This window comes from Temnothorax nylanderi, unplaced genomic scaffold, assembly GCF_030848795.1.
Source record: "Temnothorax nylanderi isolate EJ_2023f unplaced genomic scaffold, tnyl_v1.0 TNYL_tig0975_pilon, whole genome shotgun sequence".
Classification (NCBI taxonomy): domain Eukaryota; kingdom Metazoa; phylum Arthropoda; class Insecta; order Hymenoptera; family Formicidae; genus Temnothorax; species Temnothorax nylanderi.
Genome location: NW_027250037.1, coordinates 24,958 through 31,652, shown reverse-complemented (window position 1 = coordinate 31,652; position 6,695 = coordinate 24,958).

The following is a 6,695-nucleotide window of genomic DNA, read 5'->3' as shown; positions in this document are numbered from 1 at the left end:
TTAAATAAAATCCCATTATCATTTTAATTTTGTTTTATGTGGGGGGCTTCGCCCCTGGACCCCGCATCACTCTATTTTTCTCTTTCTATTTAACGATACGAATGGAACACCAAACGCACACACTCTACGGGCATTCAAAAGTCGAACATTTCCGTAAAGGTGTTGTGAAAAATATCGTGTGTACCTCGGGTCGAAAGCTTTTTCACACTCATCTGAAAAACACTGCTTTCTCCCCTTGGTCCAAAACATCCTTAAAACCAAAAATATTCAATAAGTAGTTTGTAGAATTGATTGTATTTATAATTGTATTGTAAATAATATTATATAAATTATTGTATTACGTAAATATATTTTTTTCTTGCAGATTACTTTTGAAGACGCGTCTCCTGTCACGCATCTCAAAACAAAAAAAATATATAATCCGGCTGCTCTCTGGCGCTGTATAACGGCTGCCATAAGCGCTGGCAAACATTGGCTGCTATCAGCGCTAAATTTTGGCTGTTTATACGGCTATAGTTTTAAATAAACTGCATTAGCAGTGCATTTGTAAAAATTCGCTTTTACAGTTATAAACATAGTGCAAAAAATTAATTTATAAAAAAACATCCTATTTTCAAAAAATAATATGTCTGTGCATACGAAAAAATACATTACTTTATTGCGTAAAGATAGAAATATAATTGTTCGCGGCGAATGGCTGACGGACAAACATATAGGACATTTTCACAATCTTCTACGAAATTGTTCAGATTATAGACCTGTCGAAACATTGCTAATACAATTGCCTGAAACGATTCAACCTATACCACAAGACAGAAAACATATACAAATATTGTACAGTTCATCAGATCCAAAACAATTAGATGGACATTGGGTATGTAGCTATTACGATATAAAAAATATATATATCTATGATTCACAAAATAAAAAACATTGCACGAAAATCATGAGCAATTCTTGAGAAGTTTATTTCCAACATACGATTTTGAGAAACATCCTGTCAAATTTCCTACTGTGCAACATCAATCGAATTGTAACGATTGCGGAGTTTTTGCAATAGCTTTTGCGGTTTCACTATTATTTAATATTAAACCGGAAAAGGTAAAATATGATTACAGCTTAATGCGATCGCATTTGATAAAAATATTAGAAACTAATATAATTGAACATTTCCCTCAAGATTCACATAGTTTTCCAATCAAAGTGCCGCCACTAGCAGTGGTGAAAGATAGAGAAGCTAAAGCAGCTTATATACGTGCAAAACGTCAATGTAGCAAAAACTATAAAGAAAAGATTTGTGATATTGATTATCTTGAAAAGAAATTAAGTGATAATCAGTTAGATTTTGAAGAAACCATAAAAGTAACGTTAAACGAGCGTAATGAGGAAGCTTATGATTATCAACATAATACATTATATAATATGAATACTAAGAACTGCAAAACTAATCATGACAAGAATATTGTTTGTCTTGACGGCGAAGAAAATACTAACTGTAAAATTAATAGTGAGAGTGATACTGTCTGCAAAATTAGTAATGAGAAAAATACCGTTTGCCTCAACAACGAAGATAATATTATGCGCGTTAAAAGCTGTTATTCATATGAAAAAAGTGCACAAGAAGAAATTATTACTAAAAATACAGAACATGAGAATAAGTTGGAAAAACGTCGCGCGACTAAGAGGAAATCTTACATGAGACATTTGGAAAATAATCGCGCTAAAAAACGATGCCGATATCAACAAAACTTAGAAATTAATCGTGCTAAAGATCGACATCAATATAAGAAGAACCGTGTAAAACGAAATGCACAAAAACGTATACGTTATGCTCTAAATATAGAGCGTGAACGACATAGACAACAAGTTTTAGATCCTGATCGCAAATGGCTTTATAACAGGCGATATTATCAAAAGAAGATGATAAAATTTGTAATAAAAAATCGTGATGTTGCTAAAAATATTACTAGAAAATATCAAAAGTTTGGTCACGAAATTATATACAATTTCTCAATTCTGTGGCAATTGAAGATATTGAAAAGAAACTTGATATTAAAATTATAGTGAAAAACGATTAGAGGCCGAAAGAATCGTACGTTGGTGTATGCGTATTCGAGACAGTTTTGTCCGCAATATCCATAAAATATTAGCTTCACTAAAAAAGAAATCAGAAGTGTGCTTGACTCTTGCCGCTGAATGCTCTACAATTGACGATAAAATACGTGCATTATGTGGCATATCGCGACATACAGCTTCGTCTGAAAATTATTTTATCGACACATATCGTAAAATTACTTCATCACAACCTTTGGTAATGAACGTAAAAGGTCAAACTATGAATGTATTACCTTTGCAGCAGGCACAAGCAAAAAAATCATGGGTATGTAATACCTTGTGTAAAATTGATGATCCGTTTTTAATCGATCGTTATGGAAAATTCCTTCAAACGATAAATACATGTACTTTAAACAAAATATCACAATTGTTACAAAAGATTCATACATGCACAATAAAAAATTCAAATAAAAAGGGTCACACACATGCTTGTTACATTGATACGAAACTTTGCAAAGCGATGTTTCTTTGTGTTCAAATATTATCACCTCATTTTCCAAAGGTAAGACATATTAAACGTTTAATTTATCAAATGACAAGTTTCTATCGGAAAATGTTAAATCTGCAGAAGGCTTTAACTTCCGCTGATTTAGACACATTAAACGAAATTATAACTTTGGAACAAGAAAAAGCAAATATGTACAAACATCAGCAGAGTTGTACTATTTTGAGTGATGACGATATCATTTCTCGCTATAGTAACGCATTTAAGGCTTTTACCAAACGCTGCATGGACACACCTCGATATGTTTGTGCATCATGTGAGAGACTTTGTTATAAGAGAAGTGTCTCTGAAATTAATAAGCTTAAAACGCAATTAGATATTCCAATTTGGAGAGATTTAATGGCGCATTTAAAAAAACATAACATTACTCCACAATACATATGTCGTTATTGTGCAGGAAAATTCCGTAACGGATTAATGCCTGCGTATTGCGTTTTAAATAATCTATTTGTACGTGATACACCCGAAGAAATATTATCTCTTAACACGTTTGAAAAAATTTTATACAAAGAGCTAAAGCTTTTCAAACTGTTGTTAAAATGGGAACTGTTATTAACAAAAAACTGCCTCATAGAAATATGGTACAAAAAGTTAAAGGTAGAACGTTTCATTTACCATTACCTTTACAAGAGACATGGAACAAATTATGTTCCGATACTGATCCAATTAATAAAAATCATGAAATATACGTCGTACGTGTTAGAGGTGTTCCGACAAAATCCAAAATTGTTTGGGAGGAATACGTGGATCGTAAAAAGTTACACAAGGCTTTAACATGGCTCAAACGTAACAATCCTTTTTACAATAATATAACGCTCTCAGAAACTTACGATGGATTAGGTTTAGAGGAACTGGATAATAATGAATTTGAAGCACAAGAGACGGAAAATGATAGTGAATCTGTTTCGGATAACGAACAAGATTGAGTCCAAGAGTTCCAATGGAAGATACAAAAAATAACGTAGACGCTATTTTATCAAATGACGAACAAGAATTGAGTTCAAAAGTTCCAATGAAAGAAACAAAAAATAACGTAGACGCTACTTCAAATAATCAGCATGAAGCGATGTTAACCCAGATTCTTGACGAAAGTCAAGATAGTAGTTATTACGAGCAATACACTATTTATCCTTTGTATGAAAAAAAATCATGTGAAAGTGCTACTGCCTTATATCAAATGTTAAAAGTTCAAGATTTGCCCTTGGACAATCGTGAGAAAACTTTAGATCTATTGTGTTTTCCAGATTTATTTCCTTTTGGTGTTAATGGACAACACGAAACTAGACAGGTTAAACTTCACAGCATGAATTTATTAAATGTTGTTTGACATCCAAACATCCGCAATTTAGATTAAATCCACAATTCTTATTTTTCTTGTTAAATGATGCGAATATTCGTCAAATAAGTCGTGGTATTTATCATAAATTGTATACAACTGATTCACGAGAACGTTATACGGCTACAGAATATTTACAAGCATTGCAGAAAGGTGATTTGGAATCTGACTTGAGTTCGATATTTTCCACTTTAAGAAATACGGAACAATACTGGCGTAGACCAAGGTGTGATTTAATTTGTATGACGCAAGCGTACGGACCTGCGACATGGTTCTTTACAGTTAGTCCTGGTGAATGGATGTGGATGATTAGGTGCTGTGACGTTGCAGTTTCGCTGCATCGTTGCAGCGCCCCGCCGCCGTCACAAGGCGCGGGTTTCGCGACCTTTTCACGCCCGAGGACGGTTCAACGAATCGATGCGAGATCTCCAGGGGCATATTAGTCATTGCGTTACGATATACTGATCCCTTTTATTTTGTATTATTGCGTGGCGCCTCACCGAGCTGAGACTGGAGTTCCTGAGAGGATACAGAGGAAGCGGACGCGGAGTCGACGAGAAGGATAACGGCGAGAGCTCGGACGACGGAAAGCGGATCGAAGCGACCCGCGGGCCGCCGAAAGCGACGGAGCGCAGGAACACGCGCGCGGCGCGTGAAACAGCGGCGGGCGGACCCATAATGGCAGGGCCCCGGGACGCCGGGGCAAAAAATCAGCCCATCTGTCCTCCTCACACTGCTGACCGGATTCCGGGATGGATGGCCACCATTCCCGAACCGGTGCGGGAAGGAACACGGAGGCAGACACGTCCCGTCCGCCGCCGGGAAGAATCCCGGAAAAGTTGCCGCGCGAGCGAAGGGCCGTTTAGCGCCCTGCGGAAAGCCGTAATTCACGGCCCTACGCACGAATCCGCCGCGAGCCTGCGAGCTCACCCCTCATTGGTCCGCGCTCCAACGTCGCGGGGCCGCGTACGCCCGGGGTGGGGTGCGCTATCGATTCCGCCATCGAGCGAAATTTCGGGAGCATTCGTAAATCGTCCTCGGTGATCGACGCACGTCGAAAGTCAAGTCGCGGTATCACGTTAAGTCGCATTCCGGAGCCGAGTACGACGTCCGGCTGCTATCTCTTTCGACCCTTGGGACGACGGCGAGGACCCTCGGAAGAGAATCTGCCTACGGTGAGGTTGCCTCGGTAACGTTTGATGTAGAGCCACGACACCGCTCCCCGGGTCGCGCTCTCGCTCGGGAAAATTCGCGATAATTAGCGTATTCGCCGACAAGGCGTATTTAGCGATCGATAGCGAGAGCGAGGGGCACCGGAATGGTCTCGTGGCCGTGGGATCGCGATCGAAATATACGAACCTCTGGAGATCGCGGTAGGCGCGTCGATGACGACGTTCGATGTCGCGAATACGCCATTTCTCGCGCCCTTCACGTCCACGACCGCGTGTCTCGTTAGGCGTAGTATTTCGCCCGGTCGAACCTTAGATTCTGTACGCGTAATTAATGGCGTCAGAGGGATATTCGCGTTGGTGTAATCGCGTTACTCACGATTCGCGTTCGGACATTTAGACTATCCTCGCGATATCGGCTGAGATATTATTCGCGGTAGAATGTGGTTCGCCTTAAGATACCATTCGCTTCGACCTAATGTTGCGTCTCGTTACCCCTCGCGTAATTCCGTATCTTTCTCGCGTTAATTCGAGTATTTCGCGTTATGCCGAGTGTCCTCGGCGCATCATTTTCGCGTTGGACGATCGCTGACGATCGCGTGTGTTGCGTTCGATCAGAATCACTGGCGTAATCTCAGTTCTGGCGTTAGGATAAATCGGTCATTTCGCGTTAGTTATAATATTGCTCGCGGTACTTCCGTATATTTTCTCGCGTTAGTTTAGTATTTCGCGTTTCGTCGAGCGCCCCGGCGCCTTATTCTTCGCGTGAGGATATCCCTGGCGATATCACATGTTGCGTTCGTTCCTTCTTACGTTGGGACGTTACTCGCGTCGCGTTCGTTGCGTTAGTTTAAGATTATTCTGTGTGTTAGTTTAAGATTACTCTTTGCGTTAGTTAAGATATTTGGCGACAGAATCCCGGCACGGGTTTGGAAACTTGCGTTCACGCGCTCCAAGCGTGGCGCATTATCATTTCGCGGTATTTCGCGCTATTATTTCGCGTTTATTTCCGTTATGTCGTAGTCAGTCGTAATTTGTACCGATATTCTATGTTATTTGCCCGCGAACTTTTCTACTATTGTTAGCTGTGAAATTATATGATCTCGATGATTTTGTAAGTTTAGTTTTCCTCACACGTTCTCTTGCTGCGCCTTCCGCGCGTTTACTGAGTTAACGTAATTTTCCGTTAGTTCTGGCGTCCGCGTGATCATATTTTGTATTCGAAATTTGACGCCCGCGTTATCTACCACCTGCTATTTGCTTTTGTTTTGAAAGCCACATTGGCATTTACTGTTCATCCGGGGATCATTACAGAATAATGTTATTCTTTATTTGTTAATGGCTTGAGTTACGACATTCTTTATTAGGCGTCACCCCGCCGAATACTGCGCTGCCCTTCATCAACCCCGCCCTGCTATTAGGTCGAGCTAGCCATTCCCTCGCACACCGACTCATTTCGTTTTGCGTCTCGTTTTGATTTCTCGCGATTTCGCGGACGCGAATTTACGCGTCTGGCGCCCAACATTAGAATCGTTTCGTGAGTGTCGGAGGTGCGAGAGAATCACCGGGA